The 22,394-nt window shown below is 38.6% G+C and overlaps 1 pseudogene; it reads left to right on the top strand.

Moving 5' to 3' along the window:
- LOC114007956 (chromobox protein homolog 3 pseudogene) overlaps window positions 1-22,394 on the top strand; it is a 32,102-nt pseudogene that overhangs the window by 8,762 nt on the left and 946 nt on the right.

The following is a 22,394-nucleotide window of genomic DNA, read 5'->3' as shown; positions in this document are numbered from 1 at the left end:
GCTTGATACTTGATTCAAGCTCAATTCACTATTGTCTCTCTCAGAAAGTGAGGAAGGGATTTAAACATGGGTAAGTTAGTTCCTGTAAGTGACTATGACTAGCATGTATCAGTTTACTCTGGCAACAAAAATGCTACGAAATAAAAAGCAACAACAACCAAACCAGGGTCATACATCCATTAGCATTTGTTTATGCTCATGTGCCTGTGTTTGCCAGGAATTTGACTGAGCTAGTCTGGATGCAATGGAGCAGCTCTACCCAATACATCCAGGCCACTGGTGCTGGGTACATTCTCATGGCAATAGTGGAAACACAAGAGTACAAGTAGAAATGAAATAGACCTCCTAGAATCTAGGCTTGAAATCAGCACATTTTATCTCTACCCCATTCTGTTGGCCTAACAAATCAAATGCTGAACCCAATGTTAAGATATATGTAAATACACTCTGTCCCATGGTGGAACTGCAGTCTTATTATTGCATGTGGCATAGATATAGGCAGAAGAGGGGAGTGAGGGTGTGTGGCAAAGCCAATGTTTCAGTCTGTTACACAAACTGGGGTTTACCTGTGAGGTGACCATATCCTTCCACGTGGACCAGAAAATAGAGAAGGCCCATCCATCCTGAGATGAAAGAACAAAACAGATACTTAGCAAAAAGGAGGGATGAAGACTTTCCTGTTTCTGGTTTTTGGTCCTTTCTGAAGTCATGGGTGCAATTCTCCTCTGGGATTTTGTGCAAGATCTCTGAATCCTTTTAAATAAAATCATTGTCTCTCTGGGCACTAACTGGAAAATGGAGAGGAGGGCAAATGGAACTAGCTGATTCTACAAGGCATCACAGCACCAACAAGACTTAACTGTAAGTGTGGCCAACTGGAAGCTATGGTAACTGCAAGGTTCATTTCCCAAAATGCATTTATTTTTTAGAAAAAAATTTTAATCCAAAACTAAAAATTATATATATTTATGATATTTGGCATGATGATTTCATATATGTACACACTGTGCCAAGTGTATTTCTAAAATTACATATAGATCAAGATCTTAATCAGCTTCCTGCTTCTTTTCCTTCAAGCAGAGTCAACTGAAACAAGTTATGGATGATTCCCCATAAAGGCTTTTGGAGAGTCTTCAACACTCTTTACAGAAAAATACAAACTTCTATTTGGTATTTTCACAAAGCTACATTGGTTAAGTAGAAGGGGAGAAAAATTTATTCTAATATGTGGCATTTTTTTTTTTAACTGCCAGAGTTATGTGTATATACCAGAGAGATGAGAGAGTGTTAGAGGTGGTTATGCCACAATTCTCCCTTCTCCATCCCATCAGGATTTTGGGTATGCATATATATGGAACTGACATATTTTTAAGCCACCAGGGCAGGGATTTGCATTGCAGTCAGTCATATGGTATCTGGTTCCCCATACAGAGAGCTTAACTCGCTGTGCCATAGGACCAGTCCAATGTGTGGCATCTTGTACATAACTGGAAACCTCCACATTTCTCTTTTTAGTTTGACTATCTTGTATGCTCCAGATTTGAACATCTCACTGCCTTTTAACATGTTTATTTGGATGCTGTCTTAGTCTGTGCTGCTGTAACAGAATACTTAAAACTAGGTGATTTACAGACAATAAAATTGATTTCTTACAATTCTGGATGCTTGGAAGTCCAACACATTGGCATTTGGTCGCGCAAGGGCCTCCTTGCAGCATCCTCACATGCTAGAAGGGGCAAATACTGCTTTCTCATATGGCAGAAGGCAGAAGGGCAAAAAAAGGGGCCTATGCTAGTTTCTTCCAGCCCCCACTTTTTTCCCTGTTTTCTTTTTTTTAATTCTTCTTCTTTTTTTTTAAACATTTGAATGCTCTGCATCATTTGACTTGTAAAGAGAATTTACCCAACATGAAATACACCTCAGACCAGTCCAGTTGAGGATACTATACACGTTATCATCAACAGGTAATAAATCATTTCTGTGTCCCACAGATGTCCTGCCTCTTTATTTTTTTCTCCCTGATTTCCTTCCCTGTTCTCTTTCTTTCTCCCACCTTCCCTCCACACTGTCTCCAGTGTCCATAACTATTTTCACTGCTTTTATGTCCTCCAATCTTTTCATCTCTACCATAGAGTACAGACAATTAGACTATATTAAGTGGAGACGTATAATGTCTCTCTTTCATAGCCTAGCTTGTTTCACTCAGCAATAAATCTTCCATTTTCAACCACTTTCTATCAAATGTTGTAGTCTTGTCATTTTTTTATGGCTGAATAGTATTTCATAGAAATACTATTCAAATGTGCCACACTTTTTCAATCCATTCATCTGTTTGTGGACATTTGGATTGGTTCTATGTTTTAGCAGTCATGGATAATGCCATAATAAACACTGATGTGCAAGCACTTTTTCGACTGAGCATTCTCCTGTCCTTTGGGTAGATACCCATGACTGGGATTGCTGGATCATATGGCAGTTCTATTTGTAAATCTTTGAAGAACTTCCATGTTGTTTTCCAAAGTGACTGGACCAATTCACATTCCCATCAACAGTGTAGAAGAGTTCCCCTTTCACCACAACACCACCGACACTATTTTTTGTATTTTTAATCACACCACCATTCTGATAGGGGTTAGATGGTATCTTATTGTGGTTTTAATCTGAATCTCCCTTATGATGAGAGATGCTGAGTACTTCCTCATATGTTTTTTGGCTGTTCTTGTGTCTTCCATAGAGAGTTTTTTGTTCAACTCATTTTTCCATCTTTTAATTGGGTTAATGTTTTCTTTTTTCCCAGGGATGCCACTTGAGTTCCCTATGTATTCTGGTTATCAGTCCCTTATCGAGGCATAGTTTACAAAAATATTCTCCCATTTCGAAGGTTGTCCATTCACACTAATTACTGTATACTTTGCTGTGCAGAAACTTCTTAATCAGATGTAATTCCTACTTCTCTTTTTTGGTGATTATTGCCTGTGCTTTGGGAGTCTTATTTAAGAAGTCTTTGCTTACTCTGATGTCTCCGAGTTTTCCCAGTATTTTCCACCAGTAATTTTATTTTTAAAGAATTATTTTATTGAACTTTATTTATTTGTTTATTTATTTTTAATTTGACCAGAGAGGGACAGAGAGACAGAGACAGAGACAGAGACAGAGACAGAGAAAGAAAGTGAGAAAGCAAGTCACTGGATCCAGGACTCGAACTGCAGTCGACCATGTGGGAGTCTAGTGCCCTTAACCACCATGCCACCTGCAGGTCCCTCCACCATTAGTTTTATAGTTTGAGGTCTTAGGTCCAGATATTTGGTCTATTTTGAGTTTATTTTTTGTTAGTGGTTAAAGATGGGGATCCAGTTTTATCATTCTGCAGGTGGAATACCAGTTTTTCCAGTACTATTTGCTAAAGAGACTTTCCTTTTCCCACTGGATTGACTGGTATCTTTTGTTAAAAATCAGTTTGCTGGGGACTGGCAGTTAGCGTAGTGGCTATGTCACTGGATTCCCACGTAGTCGACTGTGGTTTGCGTTCCGGACCCAGTGGCTTAAACTCACACCAGGCGCGTGTGTGTGCATGCCCAAGATCCTGAGAGGGGAATGGAGAAGGGATTGTGGTGTGGCCATCCCCCCCGGGGGGTGATTTCTTGCTTTCTGTCTCTCTGTCTCTCTCTGTCTGTCTGGGAGTGCACACGCCCTATAGCAAAAACCTCTCTAAAAAAAAAATCAGTTTTCTGTATGTTTTAGGGTTTATTTTAGGGGTTCCTATTCTGTTCCATTGATCCACCTGTCTGTTTTTGTGCAAATACCATGCTGTTTTGATTATCACAGCTTTATAGTATATTTTCAGGCTGGGGAATGAGATGCTGCTCACTCCACTCTTCTTGCACAGGATTGCTCTGGCAATATGAGGTCTTTTATGATTCCAGCAAATTCTGTCTTTTTTTTTTTTTTTTTTTTTTTTTTTTTTTTTTTTTTTTTTTAGATATGTGAAGAATGTGTCTGGTAATTTGGTTGGAATTGTGTTAAATATGTAGCTTGATTTGGGTAGAATTGCCATTTTGATTATATTAATTCTTCCAATCCCGGAATATGGGAAGTCCTTCCATTTTTTCGTGTCATTTTCAATATTGTTTTTAAGATTTTCATAGTTTTCTTTGTAGAGGTCTTTGATTTAGTTAGGTTTATCCCTAGGTATTTTATACATTTTGTGCCTGTGGTAAAAGGGATTCCTTTCTTCAGTTCTAACTCGGTGAACTTGTTGTTTGTATATAGAAATACTATAGATTTTTGGATGTTGATTTTGTATCCTGCCACTTTACTGTATCCATTTATTACTTGAGAAGTTTTTTCATGGGTAACCTTGAGTCTTCTAAGTATATTTTAAGGTATTTTCGACTCTTCTTTGCCTATTTGAATGCCTTTATATTATTCTCTTTTCTGGTTGCATTGGCTAAGACTTTCAGCATTATATTGAAAAGGAGTGGAGATGTGGGCAGCCTTGCCTAGTACTAGTTTTCAGTGGGAAAGCTTTCAGCTTTTCTCCATTCAGTATAATGATAGCTATAGCTTTTTCATATATGGCTTTTATTATGATGAGAAATGACCGTTCTATGCCAATATTGCTAAGAGTCTTAATCATGAAGGAATGTTGTATTTTATCAAATGCTCTGTGTTGATTGGTATGATCATATCATTTTTATCTTTCTGTTAATATGGTATATTATGTTTATGGTCTTGTGTATGTTGAACCACCCTTGTATCCCTGAAATACAACCTACCTGGTTATGGTGTATAGTCTTTTTTTTTATATGCTGTTGAATATGATTTTACAAGTATCTTGTTGAGAATTTTTGCATCTATATTCATCAGAATTATTGTTTATAGTTTTCCTTTGTTGTCATGTCTTTATCTGTTTTGGGAATGAGGATGATGGAGGCTTCATAAAATGAGTTTAGGGAGTTTCCTTCCTTTTGGATCTTTGAAATAATTTGAGTAGAATGAGGGTTAACTCTTCTTTAAAAGTTTTGTAGAATTCAGAAGTGAAGCCATCAGGACCTGGGCTTTTTTTTGTTGGGAGGTTATTTATTGCTGATTCAATCTCATGGCTTGTCATGGGTCTGTTCAGGCTTTCTATGTCCTCCTGATTCCCTCTTTGTAGAGTATATGCATCCAGGAATTTGTCCATCTCCTTTGTGTTCTCTTGTTTGTTGGCGTATAGTCACTCACAGTGTCCTCTAATGATATTTTGTATCTCTATTGTGTCTGTTGTAATATTGCCTGTTTCATTCTGTATTTGATTGATCTGGTTTCTTTCTTCTTAATCGATCTAGCTAATGGTGTGTCAATATTGTTAATCTTTTCAAAGAACCCGCTTTTGCTTTCATTTTTTTCTGTATAGTTTATTTTCTATTTCATTTATTTCTACTTGAATCTTTATTATTTCTTTTCTCCAGGCATTTTTGTTGTTGTTGTTGCTTTTCCAATTTTCCGAGGCATGGTGTTAGGCTGTCTATTTGCCACATTCCTATCTTTTCCTTATGAACACTGATTGCCGTAAATTTCCCTCTTATGACTGCTTTTGTGATGTCCCACAGATTATGGAAACTCGTGTATTTATTATCATTTCACTCCCCTGCTCAAAGCCTGCAATGACTTTCCATTACACTTCTAATAAAACCCTTATTCTTTGGGCTTTTTCTTTTACATTGCAGTGGGTTTTTGCTCAGCTATTACAGTGGTCTTACTTTATTACAGTCTCTAAAACAGCCGACCTGCTTTGTACCCCCACTGCCCCAGTTTCTCTAGCCTTTATTTTTTTCATAGTATTTCATGTTGCTTACTACTGTATTATTTGTTGTCTATTTGTTGTGTCTGTCTACCCCACGAGAATGTAATATCCATGATGCACATGGCAGTTCTGAAATTTGCCAAGAATGAGCCTGTATAGTGGATATTTTATGACCAGAATGTTTCCTAAAGTTTTTCTGTACATTCCTTCTGGAAGGTAAGGAGTCAGAATGGGGACTTTAAGTGGGGGCAAGAACCTGTGCAGATGGGCATCTTTTCTGGTTTGTAGAAGATGAAGTAAAAGGGATCCCTATAAATTTTTCTTCCATTCTATCTTTCCGTTTTTCACTTAGACTATGTTGGGCTAATTTGCAAATAAGAGCTTCTGGTTAGTCCATGAACAGAGGGAAGAAACAAGACTTTTATAAATGATAGAATAATTCTATTCAATTAACCCTAAGCATTTTATATAACTAAGAGTAGAAGAAAAGTGGATTTCCAAAGCAGTCTTTGAGAAGGAAAGGAAAGCCCAAGCAGGGGCATCAGGACAGGACAAGGCATTTCTGGGTCCATTGGACACTCACTTGGACTGCATATGTTCATATGTAAAATGTGGTTATATGTTTGGTGTGTGTATGCCCAAACTGGCTTTATCCCTTTGTTCTTCACTTCAGTATGGTACAGCTTAATAAGATCACTTGGAGGGTTACTTTCACTTTAACTTCTAGATCAGTTGATCTTACTTTTCTAACCTCCTTAGTCGACCCAGTTTTTTTTTTTTTTTAGTATAGGGCACATGCATTCGCCAGACAGACAGAGAGAGACAGAGAGACAGAAAGTGAGAAATCACCCCCCAGGGAGGATGGCCACACCACAATCCTTTCTCCTCTGTTCTCCTCTCGGGATCTTGGGCATGCACACACATGTGCCTGGCATGAGTTTTAAGCCACGGGGTCCGGGACGCGACCCGCGGTCGACTACGTGGGAGTCCAGCAACATAGCCATTACGCTAACTGCTGGTCCCCCTTCTTTTTCAGATTTTCAGTCTGTGGCCCATAAGCTCAATGGAGTTAATCAACTTCTGTACAGCCAAGCAAAACTGAATGATATCTTCACGTTTGATATTTCTTCTCATCCTTTCATCTCAGCCTCCTGGTGGCAGGTCAGTGTCAAGCATCTCTTCCCTCTTGAATTTTAGTTTCTCCACTGCAATTTCTCTGTATTTTTGCTTATTTCTGATTATGAAACTCCATTTCTTATGTGTTAATGTCTGATCTACTTAGACAGAATAGAAGTTCCTAGAGATTTTTGTATCATTCGTTTCCTCTATGGTTTTCCATCTGAGTTCTGAGTTAACTGTCAGATCCAGACTGTCATAGAAAGTGGCCTGCTAAGTCATTTTTGCTTATCTAAAACCCGATCGACTTTATTACCATACTGAGATTTGAGCAAGAGTTTTTGTTTTTAAGATTATGTAGATGTAGCAGCAATCTCTCCTTGAGATGTCTTAAACAAATTTACAACCTCAAGTGTTAACCTGAAAGTCAATCTCACCTGAAACAATTTAAAAAAATAGTTATTGTAGTTCTTTTTTTTCCTTAGTATTATTTATTTATTTTTTGCTGGCCTTGTGCTTCTTATTTCTTCTTCTCTTTCCTCTTTTGTTATCTTTCAAAAATATCTTGGTGGGTCAGCAGGTGGCATGGAGGTTAAGGCCCACATGGCCAGCTTCACAGTTCAAGTCTCAGAGCTAGTAGCTGGAAAATCATGCTGGGCACATGTGCGTGCATGCCCAAAATCCTGGGAGGAGAGTGCAGAGGGGATTGTGGCATAGCCATCCCCCACCCCAGGCAGTGGTTTATCACTTTCCCTCTGTCTCTCTCTGCCTAGTGAGCATACATGTCCTATAGCAAAAACTAAAACCATAAACAAACAAAAAAACCTTAGCAACACATGTGGAGGTAAATGTTTTCACAAAGGAATATCCACTTTCCTAAAGGGAAACTGAGCTCGGATCTAACACAGTGCTGAACATTATGGGGGTAGTGGGAGTGGGGACCCGTGAGTGAGTTGAATGAATTGTCAAATACTTTGAAGTTAAGCTGGCCCTGTGCCCTGGTGGTTAATGAAGTCAGATCCTACATGGCCGACTGTGATTCAAGTTCTGACCCAGCACTTTGGAAGATGGGCTGGATGTGTACGTGTGTCTACTCCAAATTCTGACAGGATGGAGAAGTGGAAAAGGGATTGCAGAGTGACCAAGTCCCACTGGGGTGAGAGGTGCTTTCTTTCTCTTCCTCGCTCTCTCTAGTGAGTACACATACCCTTTGGCAAAAAGCAACAATGACCAAAAGCAAAACAAAACTCTGAAGTATACCATAGTATAGCCTTTGGGACTTGCATTACTGAATTATATATTTATTAAAATATAGTGAAATGACTTTTTGAGAATGAAAATCTGTGATGTAGTTTTCTTTTTTAAAAGGAATGATTTATTTAATTCTATTGATTATTATTACTATTATTATTTAGTTTGCTACAGGACACATGCGCTCACCAGAGAGAGCCAGAGAGAGAGAGAAAATGAGAAAGCAAGCTGCCAGGTTCAGGACTCAAACCACATTCGGATATGTGGAAGTCCAGGCCTTTAACCACCACACCACCTGCTGGCCCCTGTGGTACAGTTTGCAAGACTACCGTTTTCCAGCTTTATAGGATTGTCAAATAGTGGCAGCTCTCTAGCAGTCTTATTATGACTTTGAAAAATTCATCTAAATTGTTGGTGGGCCATATATATATATAAAAGAACACTGATTCCTCTATAGCCTTCTCAGAAGATCAGAGATAAACTACAGATTATAGTATTTTATTTTAAGTTTATATTTTATTGAAGAGATTTAGCACTAGCAGTTTCAGATAAGATTTCATTTTTTAAAGCATTTTTCTTTGTAATTTTACTACATTTCCCCATAGAGCTATTTACTTTACCAGACATAGTCTCCTGTAAGTTCTCAGTATTATTCTCATTTAGATTGGCTGTCTAGTCTGCCTCAAATTCAGAGATAATTGAGTATTCCAATATTTTTTACTGGATATATGCCTTGCTTAAAAAAAAAATGTAGGGGAAGACAAAAAGTACTTGACGTTTTGAAGTGGCCTAATATGCATATCATTAAGCCTTTGTTTTCTTCAGATTAAGCCATGTACATCATAAATATCCCCACTCTATTCTCACTCTCTCCCATGCTCGGGGTGAGGCTTAGGGACATGCACTACATATATTTCTATTTCTTATTTTTTTAAAAAAGAATTTTTACATTTTGATGAAGCTGCGTCATTATGACTATTCAGAATTTCCCTCTAAGCCAAAACAACAATTGCAAATTTACTCTGTCCTTATGTCCTGCTTTGGAAACCACTTGAGTTAGGAAACCTGCATTTACAAATTATGGGACACACAATTATGAATACAAAACAGAGTATCAATGGTGTCAACTTAGAAAAAAGAAAAGCAGAGTTAAGACGGGAGGTGGAAGAGAAAGGAGAGACAGAGGGCAAAGTAGGGGCATCAATATCCTCATGTAACAAAAGGTGGAGTCAAGAGATGGGATTAAAGTAATTAAACCAGTTTCATTAACCATTTAAAAATCACAAAGATAAGCAATAGACGTGTTAAAAATAGTTAGCTAAATATCAACAATAAGAAGGCAAGAGGAGGGGGAGGTTGGTGACAGTGCGGACAGAAGTCTTAGCTATAGTGGCACAGTGCCAAGAGACCTGCTGGTTGAAAATTGATAAATCAAGAAACACCAGTATCAGCACATTATTTTTTATTTTTTTTTAAAAATTATTATGGTAAGAAAACTTCAGATCTACCCTCTTAGGAAAATTTTAAGTGCGTATTACAATAATGCTAACTACTGATAATGCTAACTACTGGAACTATAGGATAAGAACCTTATTCTTTTCTTTTCCTTGGAGAACAACTGCATTTATTCAAAGTAGTTCCTTTTAATTTGATGATCCATTTTATTGTAGGGGGAATGGTGCAGTACTTACATAAACTGTGCCACTTAAAAAATGGAAATAGATTTTCTAAGTGAGTTGGTGAAATAAAAGAATAAGAAAATGGAAATAATCTTGTGGTTATAGACATGGGCTTTTAAAAATGGAGTTTAAAAACACTTGTTATGATATTGAATTGACAATTAGTAATTGTACATGTTTATGGAGTTTAAAGGTAATTATAATTTCTATGAGCTCCAACATTTGCACTTCTTTGCACGTTGAAATATTCAGAACCCTGTTTTCTAGATTTTTGAAATATTCAGTAAATTGTTATATATTATCACACTACAGTGCTGCCCTCTAAAATTTATTCCTCCTGTCTTGCCAGAATTTTGTATTCATTAACCAAATGCTCTCAATCTCTCTCTTTCCCCATTCCCATTCCCAGTTTCGAGTAATCACCATTCTACTTCCGTGAGGTTAATATTTTCAGCTTCAACATGTGAGAGAGAATATGTGGTATTTCCTTTTTCGTGCCTGACTTATTTCACTAAACTTAATGCCTTCCAGACTTGTCTATATTGCTGAGAATAAACAGATTTTATCTTTTTTTAAAATGGCTTAATAGTATTCCATGTGTACATTTACCACATTAAAATAATCCATTTATCTGTTGGTGGATAATTAGGTTGATTCTATATCTCGGCTGTTGTGAGTAGTACTGTAGTAAACATGAAAATGAAGATTTCTCTTCAAGATACCAATGATGTTTACAGGAGATAGAAAAATAATCATTGGACCAGCAGATGATGGAATGGTTAAGTTGTTGGACTCCCAAGTAGTTGACCATGGCTCAAGTCCTGAACGCGGAGGCTTAAAACGTATGCCAGGTGCATGTGCATGGATGCCCAAGATCCAGAAAGGAGAATGGAGAAGAAGGGATTGCCGCATGGTGATGTCCCCCAGGGGTGATTTCTCACTTTCTATCTCTCTTTCTGGTGAGCACACATGGCCTATAACAAAAATATTGCTAAAAAAAAAAAAGCCACATGAGCAACTCAATTGATGTAAAAATAAAAAGATACTGATTACCTTTTCTTTTTCTTTTCTTTTCTTTTCTTTTCTTTTCTTTTCTTTTCTCTTTCTTTCTTTATTTTTATAATTAAAGTATAAGTTTATTTTGGTACAAAAGCTTTTTGAAATTCATACATAGTTTTCCCATTACACAGATTTCCATGAGCCCTTTATTTTTCTGAAACATTTTTTCTTATTTAATTTACATTAATTCCATGAGCATCTTCACACCATACAAAATGTAATTTCTGAGCCAGTATGTGGCATGGTGGTTAAGGTACTGGAATTCCCACATGGTCAACTGTGGTTCAAGTCCTGGACCTGGTGGCTTTCTCTCTCTCTCACACACAAAACTCATGTGAAATAATAATAATGATAAATAAATAAAATAAATATATATATTTTTAAAAATGTAATTTCCCCTCTGCCATTTTTCACCCTCCTCCCACACTATTTCTTTGAGAGGATTTTTTTTTTTTTCACTATAGGGCGCGTGCACTTGCCAGACAGACAGAGAGAGACATAGAGACAGAAAGCGAGAAATCACCCCCCAGGGAGGATGGTCACGCCGCAATTTCTTCTCCTCCATTCTCCTCCCGGGATCTTGGGCACACACGCACACGCACCCGGCGTGAGTTTTAAGCCACCGGGTCCGGGACGCGAACCGCGGTCGACTACGTGGGAGTCCAGCGACATAGCCATTACGCTAACTGCTGGTTCCCCTCCCACACTATTTCTGATGTCTACAGTTGTTTTCCATTCGTTTCCCCCCACATTTTATTGATCACAAAATTTCTTAAATAATCTAACTACTTTCAATAGCAAGTTCTGCTGGTAATTTAAAGAAAAGCAGTTTTAACTTTAATCAAAGAAGTGCTAAGGAACTTTGCTTAAAATTTAAAGCCAGGAAATAGCTTTGGAACTGATTTCCTTTTCTTTGGATATATATTAAATATTAGGACTGCTGGATAATATGGTAGTTCTATTTTTAGTTTTTGAGAAACGACCGTACAGTTTTTCATAGTGTTTTTGCTAATTTATAATCTCACAATGGTATAAGAATTCACTTTTCTTTGCATCCTCACCAACATTTGCTGTCTTCATCTTTTTGAAAGTGGCCATTCTAACTGGGATGAGATGGTATTTCATTGCATTTTTGAGTTGCATTTCTCTGATAATTAGTGATGTTAAAACTTTTTTCATATACTTGTTGGTCATTTGTATGTCTTCTATTGAAAACTGTTTACGTCATTCATCCATTTAAAATTAGGATTATTGTTATTACTTTTATAATATTGCGGCTGAGTCTCTGGTGTGTTCTATATTAATCCCTTGTTGGATGAAGAGTTTACAAATGTTTTCTCCAGTTTTGTTCACTGTCTCATCACTCTATTGCTTGTTTCCTTTGCTGTGCAGCTTTTTAGTTTTATATATTAGGTTCTTAGGAAAATCATGATGTATTTTTCTGTTTTTCTCTGCAAAAATGTGTCATGACCTTCCCAACAACCCAATAGTCTCATTTGTCTATTTTTGCTTTTGTTGTCTATGCCTTTGAGACCGTATTCATAAATTTTTTGCCTAGACCTGTCCTGAAGTGTTTCCTCTGTAGTCTCATAGTTTCGGGTGTTATATAAGTCTTTAATCCATTTTGAGTTGAGTTTTGTTACTAGTAAGAGATAAGGGTCTATTTTCATTCTTTTGCACATGGGTATCTACTATAGTTTTCCCAGTACCATTTGTTGAAGAGACTGTCTTTCCCGCAATTTGTCAGAGATCAGCTGACTGTATGTTGTGTGGATTTATTTTGTAGTTCTCTAGCCTATTAAACTGGTCCATATGTCTGTTTTTATACTAAAACTTTGTAGTATGTTTTAAAATCAGCTAGTGTGATGCTTCTAGCTTTATTTTTGCTCAAGATTGCTTTGGTTATTTGGTTATTTTTCTATTCCTGTAAATGTCATTGGTATTTTGATTGGAATTGTATTGAATCTGTCAGTTTTTTTTTTAATTTATTTTTATTTAAAAAATTTTTGCGATATGCTATGTTTGCTCTCTAGAGAGAAATAGAGAGAGGGAAAGTGAGAAGTCATCCAACCTCCCAGGCAAAAGAGTCATGATTCAGTCCCTTCTCTTCATTTTCCTTATTGGAATTTTGGACACACATGCACACAATTCTAGTGTGACTTTCTAGCCTCTAGATCCAGGACTCAGACCACGGTTGGTCCTGCAGGAAATGGGCACGTTAACCACCACACACCTGCTGGCCCCAAATCTGTAGTTTTCTTTAGGTAGTTTAAAGAATATTAATTCTTTCAAACCATGAGTATGGGATATCTTTCTATTTTTAAATTTTTGTATGTTCAGAATGAGCACATTCTTCAGCTATTGGGGTAATTAGCAAAAATACTGGAACTGGAAAGGGTTTCAAATGGTGTTCTCTGTAAATAAGGCTGAAAATAGGGTGGATGGATGAGAGACACTTGTTTTTCATCAGTTTTTAAAATTTATTAGTGACTTGGGACCAGCAGTTAGCGTAATGGCTATGTCATTGGACTCCCATGTAGTCGACTGCAGTTCGAGTCCCAGGCCCGGTGACGTGCGTGACCAAGATCCCAAGAGGAGAATGTAGGAGAACGGATTGCGGCATGGCCATCTCCCCTGGGAGGGTGATTTCTTGCTTTCTGTCTCGCTGTCTCTCTCTGTCTTTCTGGTGAATGCACATGCCCTATAGCACAAACCTCTCAAAATTTTTTTTATTAGTGAATTAGGTTAATTAAAAATAGGTCATTTAAAATTAGCTATTTTTACTATGTACATAAATTAATTTGAACTTTTTAAATCAAGAAATGTTTCAATAGAGAGCTTCTTAAAATCTAAAAGTTATTTCTTCAGGCTCAGCCTCAGTGGTACAGGTGGCAGTGTATTGATCTGCAGTGCTGAGAGCAACGTGGCTAAGAATGGCTCCAGATCTGAGTCGGCCTGAGTCACTGGAGGACCAGAGGAAGATGACTGTGTGACGAGACACTGTTGAGGATCTTTGTATCTGTCTCTCTCTCTCTTTCTCTCAGTCTCACTCTTTCTCTTTCATGAAATAAATAAAATAAATTTAAAAGCAAAGCTTTTTTTCTTTCTTCTTTTTTTTCTTTTTTTTAGAAAGTAAAAGAGCTGCTAAAGTGTCCTGCAGCCCGAGCTTTTGCCCATATCTATAAAGAAAATCTCTAAGCTTTGCTGTAGAACTGGCATGATTGTGACCATTTTCTATTTAGGGAGCAGGAAAAAGTCTTAGTAGCAAATCTATAATTCTGGCCATGGTGAGAGAGGTAAAAGATCTGCAGTAAATGACCATGACCCTCATTCCCACCATGACTGTCTGTGTACACAGAGGGCATATTTCAGAATATTCTTTCCCTTTTCTCTCTTACCCAATTATACCTATTCCATCCAGTTCCCTTCGGGCCCGTTTGCTCACTGAAGGTTTAGCTGTAATCGGCTAACGTAATCTGCCTGGGTAGGACAGTAGGGGCTAAATCTTTAATGGGAAAGAACCCGCTCCCGAGACTTTTCTCCCTTCTCAAAAGGGGAATGCTTGACTAGCTGCATCTGAAGCAGTTGTTCAAACCTTTGTCCCTGAACCCCCATCTTTCTTGCTCTCTGTGGTCACACATCTACTTTCCTTCCTGTGTTTTAGGCCTTTCTTTCTCATATCCTTTGGTGGTGGGTGCCTCAGGACTTACTCCTAGGTCTTTTTCTTTTTCAGTCCATAACATTTCATTCATGCCTACAGCTCTAAACACTAGAACAAAATTTCTAAATTTATATGTGTGCATACGCTCTTTAACTGCCTATTTCATTCAGAATCTCTACTCTACCTTATCCTAAAATGGAATCCTCATCATTATCCTTAAACCTGCTCATATCCATGAAGAACTAAATGAATGAACTATTATCTTTGGTAGGCAGTGCTATGATCAAAGGAATTGGGTCTAATGGAGAAAGTTTTAGGTGAAATTTAGGCTGTGGGGTAGTTTGTATCTTACATAAAACTGCGATTTACTAAGAATCTCTGTGTGTCATCTTATAGAGTCACTAGAGAAAAAGTATAATTTTTCTGTTGTTCCTCTCCTACTTCCCCCAAAATGAGAGATCCTTGGAGGATTAGGGAGAAAGTGAGGGAGGAAAGTAAACTGTCTTTGCGTGTGTCTTAGAAAGAAGAGACTGCCGGACCAGCAGACGACATTATGGTTACATTGCTGGACTCTCACATGGCCAACTGCAGTTCAAGTTCTGGACTGGGTGGCCTAAAGCTCACACCGGGTGCGTGTGCGTGCATGCCAAAAATCCCGAGAGGAGAATGGAGTAGAAGGGATTGCATCACAGCCATCTCCCTTGGCAAGTGATTTCTCACTTTCTGTCTCTCTCTGTCCCTCCAGTGAACACACATGCCTTGTAGTAAAAAATCTTTCTAAAAACAAGAGAAAAAAAATAAAGAAAAAAGAGGCTTTGCAAAAGAGTGGTAAAGAAGGAAAACCCACTCAAGAGACAGACTTTATATGTGGGAGGCTGTGACTCTGGAGGTGAAGAGCTGAAATGGGTAGTTCCATACCATCTGCTTGCTTTCAAGGGTGAGGGCAAATGGAACGTTTCTAATTCTGGCAGAGGAAAGCATCCCAGCCCCTTTGGGAGGGCAAGAATCACATTGCAGGGTTAGAACGTCTCAGATAGACCTAGAGACTGCCTGATCACTATGCACATGGCTCTGAGGATTATGGACAAGAGCCCCTCGATCAAACTTGGGATAGAGAGATTGGAGTCACCATTGAAACCAGTTACCTTCCAAATGGATAGGGGTGCTGTCTGTATGGACTGAGAATCAGGTCTTCCTTTTCATCTTTCTAGATTTTGTAAAGCATTATCCAAAGAGAAAGGGTAGTATCCTTGAAAATTCACTGATACATAATCCCTTTTCAATCCTGTTACATCTCAGAGAGGAGTGAACTCCAATCAGATCTAGTTTGAAATGTTGCTTTTGGAGAATTAAGAGGCAACTCCTATCTGTTATACTTATGGTTGACAGCAAATCACCCCAGATACTTGTCATCTCTGCGTTTCTAGATTAACCCTGGCAATACATGCCTAGTCACTGAAAAATCCAAGGACTCAATTATGCAAAATGCAGATAAACTTGAAGAATCACATTAGAAAGCACTTCAGGCACAGCCATAGCAGTGTGTGCTGGGAGATGTTGCTGCTGAGCATGGTGAGGTCATGGGAGGCCTAGGTTCAGTTCCTAGATGTCCCTAAAAAGCTGCCATGGTAGCATGTGCGTGTAGATCGAGCTCCTTAGGAGGCTAAAGCAGGAGAATAACACAGCAAGGCCCTGTCCCAAAAGTAAAATAAACAACCAAGTGTTCCTTTTTTTTTCCCTTTGGTATGAAATAGGGGAATTTTTTTTGCAAATCCATCTGAGGCATTATCTGTAATGTATTGATGGTTCCTTCTAGCCAAGGCACCGTGGCATCTGTGAGAACCACAGTAAATGCATAGGAGAGAAAGATACAGAGGGAAAAAAAGACATGCAGAGAGACAAACCCAGACAGATCTTGAATTTCCTCGCGCTAAAATTACAAGAGTAGGGTGATGGGGTCTAGTGGATTTTAATTATTATTATTTTTTTTTTTTGCAAGAGGCATTTTGAACACTGGTAAAGTTGCGATTCCCACATTGAGGGATCAAGAAATCTAGCAAAGCAAATTCTTGGTCATACATTTGTTAGGTCAGGACATTTTACATGCCGGTTACCTGGTTTTTTTATTTTCTGCTCACCACAACCAGACTGAGACAGAACTTGCAGCCCAGGTCCTCTATGGGGGAAATGTGTCAGAAGCTCCATTATGTTAAAATATTATAAGTTAATATACAAAATTCCTCCATTAGTTAGACATTTTAGACTATATTATATCTATTTTTGGTCAAAGCACTTTAGTGAAATAGGGCAGAAACTTGAGAAGACTTGGGAAAAGAGACCAATAAGATCAAAAGATGTAAAGTACAGCAAGTTCTCATTAACCATAGAACCAGGTCTTATTTCTGTTCTAAATATACTAAGTTGAGAAATCTCATAGACTTTATGTTTCCCTTAAGATAAACTTTAGCAATGTTGACTTAGAAATTAAGATAATTACTGTTTGTGTCAATGACCTTTACTAAAGGCAATAAGAACGATTTGCTAAAAATGAAAAAAAATCTACCATGCTTTTACATAATTATTCTGCTTTTGTTTTAATATGTAATACAATGTAACAGATGTAGTTAAAATCCTTCCTATTCTTCCTAATCTTATTCACTTAAAAAAATCTTTCCCAAAGCTATCCTATTGTTTTGAAATGCATGTTTTTCTGCCCAGGTTATTTTTAAGATAGATACTCTATTTGTATCCAAAAACATTAAAAATTTCGTTTTGGGGACTGGCAGGTGGCGCGGTGGTTGGAGGCACTGGAATCCCACATGGCTGACTACAGTTCGAGTCCCAGACTTGCTGGCTTGCTTTCTCGCTTTCCCTCTGTCTCTTTGGTCAAATTAAAAAAATAATATTAACGATAAATAAGGGACCAGCAGATAGCGTAATGGCTATGTTGCTGGACTCCCATGTTGTTGACCGCGGTTCGTGTCCCAGACCCAGTGGCTTAAAACTCACGCCGGGCGCCTGTGTGTGGTGCCCAAGATCCTGAGAGGAGAATGGAGGAGAAGGGATTGCGGCGTGACCATCCCCCCTGGGGGTGATTTCTCACTTTCTGTCTCTATCTCTCTCTGTCTGTCTGGCGAGTGCACACGCCCTATAGCAAAAACCTCTCAAAAATATTAATGATAAATAAAGTTAAAATAATTATTTAAAAAATTTTGTTTGTGTGTTTTTAAACTTTAAATAAATGTGATTATATCATAAATACCATCTACAAATTGTTAGCTCAATGACAGTTGTTTTATTAGCAGCTATGTTGAGAAATAATTCACGTACTCTGCAGTTCATCCCATGAAAGTGTAAATTTTAATGTTTTTTAGTATATTGATAGACATGTGCAGCTATTGCCACAGTAAATTTTTAGAACATGAATATTTTCATCATCTAAGAAGAAAACCTGTGCTTATTAGCTATTGCCACCCTATCAAGTTCTCCTACTCTGTCTCACTCCATTCGCCTCAGTTCGTTCTTTCTTTCTTTCTTTTTATTTATTTATTTATTTTTTTTTGAGAGGTTTTCGCTATAGGCCAGACAGACAGAAAGAGACATAGAGACAGAAAGCGAGAAATCACCTCCCAGGGGGGATGGTTACGCCGCAATCCCTTCTCCTCCATTCTCCTCTTGGGATCTTGGGCACGCACGCACACGTGCCCGGTGTGAGTTTTAAGCTACTGGGTCCGGGATGCGAACCGCGGTCGACTACGTGGGAGTCCAGCGACATAGCCATTACGCTAACTGCTGGTTCCCCATTCTGGCTCAGTTCTAAGCAATCACTTACCTATGTTATATCTTTTGTATAAGAATGGAAAAATATAATGCGTGATCTTTTGCTTCTTTCACTTAGCATATGTTTAGCATGTTTGCAAGGTCATACATATTGTAACATTTATCAGTACTTAAATTTCTTTTTATGACCAAATAATATTTCACTGTGTGAATATACCACACTTTGCTTATCCATTCATCTGTTGATGGATATTTGGGTTGTTTCTACCTTTGCCTATTATAAGTATTCTGTTATCAGCATTAATGAACAGGTGTTTGTGCGGGTATATGTTTTCATTTCCCTTAAATATATACTAATATCATTTGTGGAACTGCCAGACTGTTTCCAAAGTAGCTGTGCTCTATTTCAGTCTCATCAGTAGTGTGTGAGGGTACTGATTTCTCGGTATCCTTGTCAGCACTTGTGATTACTGTATCTGATTTCTCTCTCTTTTTTTTTTTTTTTTTTTTTAAGGATAGGGTCTCGCTGTTATGATCCTCCTGCCTGAGCCTCCCAGCTGTGTATTGGGGCACATCTATAAAATTACACAAGTATGTGTAATATTCCAAAGTCCCATATTACATTTGTGTAATACTAAAGATGTGGACTGGCACATTGGGTTATTTAAAACGTTTTTAGACAGGATCTTGCAGTGTTATCTAGGGCAGCCTTGAGCTCATGACCCTCCTGCCTCAGTTTCCCCAGTGCTGGAGTTATAGGCACATGCCATGGAACCTAGCCTTTAGGTTAGACTAGGCATTGAACCCAGACTTCCCATGTGCCAGCCACTTTCCTAATAGTAATTCTAGTAGTTTGTCCATAAATTTTCTTGGATTTTTCTAGGTGGACAAATCATATTTTTCCCCCCAAAGGTGCTAGTTTTTCCATTTTCTGAACTTCATACAATATTTTTCAGCAGTGTCACGTCAGTTCTGACTTCCAGTATAGTAGCTATTATTCTTTTGCTTCAGTGAGAAGGTTTCTAACGTCTAATCTGTTGTTGATGGGTTTTGATAGGCCACTTTTGATTGAACAGTAAGAGCTGTTCCAGAGCAGTAATTCTTATTCTGGTTGTTCATTGAAATCTTTGGGGAGCTTTATAATATTACTTATGATTCCAACTCCCTGAACTTATGACTTAATTGGTTTGGGATGCAGCCTGGGACTTCTAAAAACTCCCTAGATAACTTTAATATGCAGACATAGCAAAGAACTACTGTTCTTGGTTAATGTACACATTTATTGGTCAAGAACCTATTAGTGATAGGTGACAGAAACATAAGTATAACAAAGCTTAAAAAATAAAGAGGGGAAGCTTATAGACTTTTGAGATCATGATGGTTATGCAGTCAAGAATAACTGCATCTAGACAGCTTTAAGGTCCGGATCCTCTTCATCCCCATCTTTTGCCTCTTTCTTCTGTGAGTGGCGGTCATTCCCTACTACATCAGGGGGCTGTTCCCACAGGGCCGTGGAAATCTCTGAACTCATGTTGGTTTTGTTCCTCTTTAACTTTTTGCCAGTGAGCATGTGCACTCACTGGAGAGAAACAGAGAAAAAGAGAAAGTGAGCAAGCACTCCCTGCAGGGAATATTGATCCCACAATCCCTTCTCCTCTATTTGCCCCTCCTTCTGGGATTTTGAGCATACATATAAATGCACGCTGCACGTTGAACTCATATTGTAATAGTTCCAGTGATAAGGGCATCTTTTTTCTGCTGGCTCCAGTATGAAAAAACATTCCAGAAAAAGTTTTGATTGCATAATTTGGGCAACTGCCTATCTCTGAACCAATCACTATGACCCATATGAGGTCCAGTGACTGCGGGGAGATTTGTTAAGCAAAGTCAGAAAGTAATTTAAGATTTAGTTAACCTTTGGTTGACCCTCACCTTCTTGAATACAGCCATGTATTCAAGAGTAAGAAAAAGTCTCTAAGATGAAACAGTACTGAAGATGAAAATAGATATGCAAATCCATTCCTAAGTATTGTGTTACATTACACATTTAATAAAGGTGATAATTTGGTTTTCCCTAGCAAATTGCACAGGTTTCAGCAAAAAAAGATACTAGATTCTGAGAGAGATTACTACTGAAGCTGATACTACTGAAAATGATCATTGGCAGGAACAGTAGTTGGCATAATGGCTATGTCGCTGGACTCCCATGTAGTCGACTGCGGTTTGAATCACGGACCCAGTGGCTTAAACTCACGCCGGGCATGTGTGTGTGCCTGCCCAAGATCCTGAGAGGAGAATGGAGGAGAAGAGATTGCAGAGTGGCCATGCCCCCGGAGGGTGATTTCTTGCTTTCTGTCTCTCTGTCTCTTTCTGTTTTTCTGGTGAGCACACACGCCCTATAGCAAAAACCTCCCCCCCCTCCAAAAAAAAGTGATCATTGACAGCAAAGGAGGAGAGAGATAAATAAAGCTCAGCAATGTGGGCTGTTTGGCAAAGGGGTACACAGTCCTTGAGGAGCCCCCCATTAAGAAAGGATGTGTAAAAAAACAACTTACAAAAGTTGAAAGGTAAAGTTGAGGGGGAGGGGATTGTGGGAAGAGGAATAGGAATATCTTGAACTAGGCACAAATTCCGGCTAAATGCATGTTAGACTTTGGACAAGGTAGTCTTTCTAGGCCCTAGAGTCTTTGTCTGTAGAATGTAAGTAACTGCCTAGTTTGTAAGGTTGTTGAGCAGGGTGAGTGTTAGATACCAGGCACAGAGAAGGTGAACAGTATTATTTCTTTTCATCCTTTCCATCATTTTATAATAAGTAATCATAATTATGTTCTTGAGTTTTTAAACGAAGTTTTATTACATTCAATGTACCATGTATTGGGAATGTAGAGAAATTTTAGTGAGATTAACATAAAAAAAAGATGGCTAAAATGAAAGATTTAGTTTCTGAAGTAGTATATTTTATCTAGAAAATGTACTTACTCGGGATCAGCAGTTAGTATAATGGCCATGTCGCTGAACTCCCATGTAGTCGACCACAGTTCAAGTCCTGTACCCGGTGGCTGAAACCCATGCCGGGTGCGTGTGCGTGCATGCCCAAGATCCCAAGAGGAGAATGGAAGAGAAGGGATTGCAGCATGGCCATCCTCCCTGGGGGGTGATTTCTTGCTTTCTGTCTCTCTGTCTCTCTGTCTTCCTGGTGAGCACATGCACCCTATAGCAAAAAATCGCTAAAAAAAAAAATTTACTTACTCAAAGAAGGCAATACTCTACTACTACAGAGTAGAAGAGTTTGAGTATGCCAACGTTATACTTCCAACAAATAACTATGACCTCTGATTTATTTATTAGTAGATAAACTATTTTGGCCCAAACCCTGGTTTTCTTTTTTTGGAGTTGGTGTGGGGCTGTTTTGAGCCATGGTGGTGGGGTAGGGGTGCAACCCCAGTTCTCTCTTCACATGGTATGTGAGGCTTAATTGAAAGTCCCCAGGTTTTTTACAGGGCAAGTACAGTCTTTGTTTGGTGTCAGACATCTTCTGGTGGTGATGAGCACTGTGAGTCCGCCCCCAAATCTCTAGAGTTTTTATGGGAAAGAAAGGGTGTGGGACTAGGCAGGGTGTAAGTGGATCCCATCATTTCTAAAACGTTTCCAGCAGCTGCGAAACTGACTTGGACCAGTTGCTGCAGAGTTCGTGAAACTCTTCTCTCCACTTCAAGGAAGCCATGGAACTTCGGAATGACCTGAGGTATGAGTGCAGTGAGGACTGCGTTGTTTCAGCAGTTGCTGTCAGGGAGGTTTCTAGAAAGACTATTTTGAGAGGTTTGAGGTGTCCCCCAAGGGATGCTTTTGGAGACCTGGGCCTGAAATATTAGAGACGATCTCAAACATACACATTCCTAGCCACAACTTTGCTTCAAAATGCTCAATCATTCCTTTTCTCTTCAACTCTCCATGACCTTGCTCTGTGTCACTGCACCCTTCTGTTTCCCTGCAAGCCCTTGCTCCTCCCTCTTGGCCCTCCCCCTTTCCTACAGTCTAGCAATACATGTTTCTCCTGGTTCTC

The sequence above is a fragment of the Tupaia chinensis genome, unplaced genomic scaffold (assembly GCF_000334495.1).
Source record: "Tupaia chinensis unplaced genomic scaffold, TupChi_1.0 Scaffold000262_1, whole genome shotgun sequence".
Classification (NCBI taxonomy): domain Eukaryota; kingdom Metazoa; phylum Chordata; class Mammalia; order Scandentia; family Tupaiidae; genus Tupaia; species Tupaia belangeri.
This window is presented reverse-complemented; position numbering and strand designations above follow the sequence as displayed.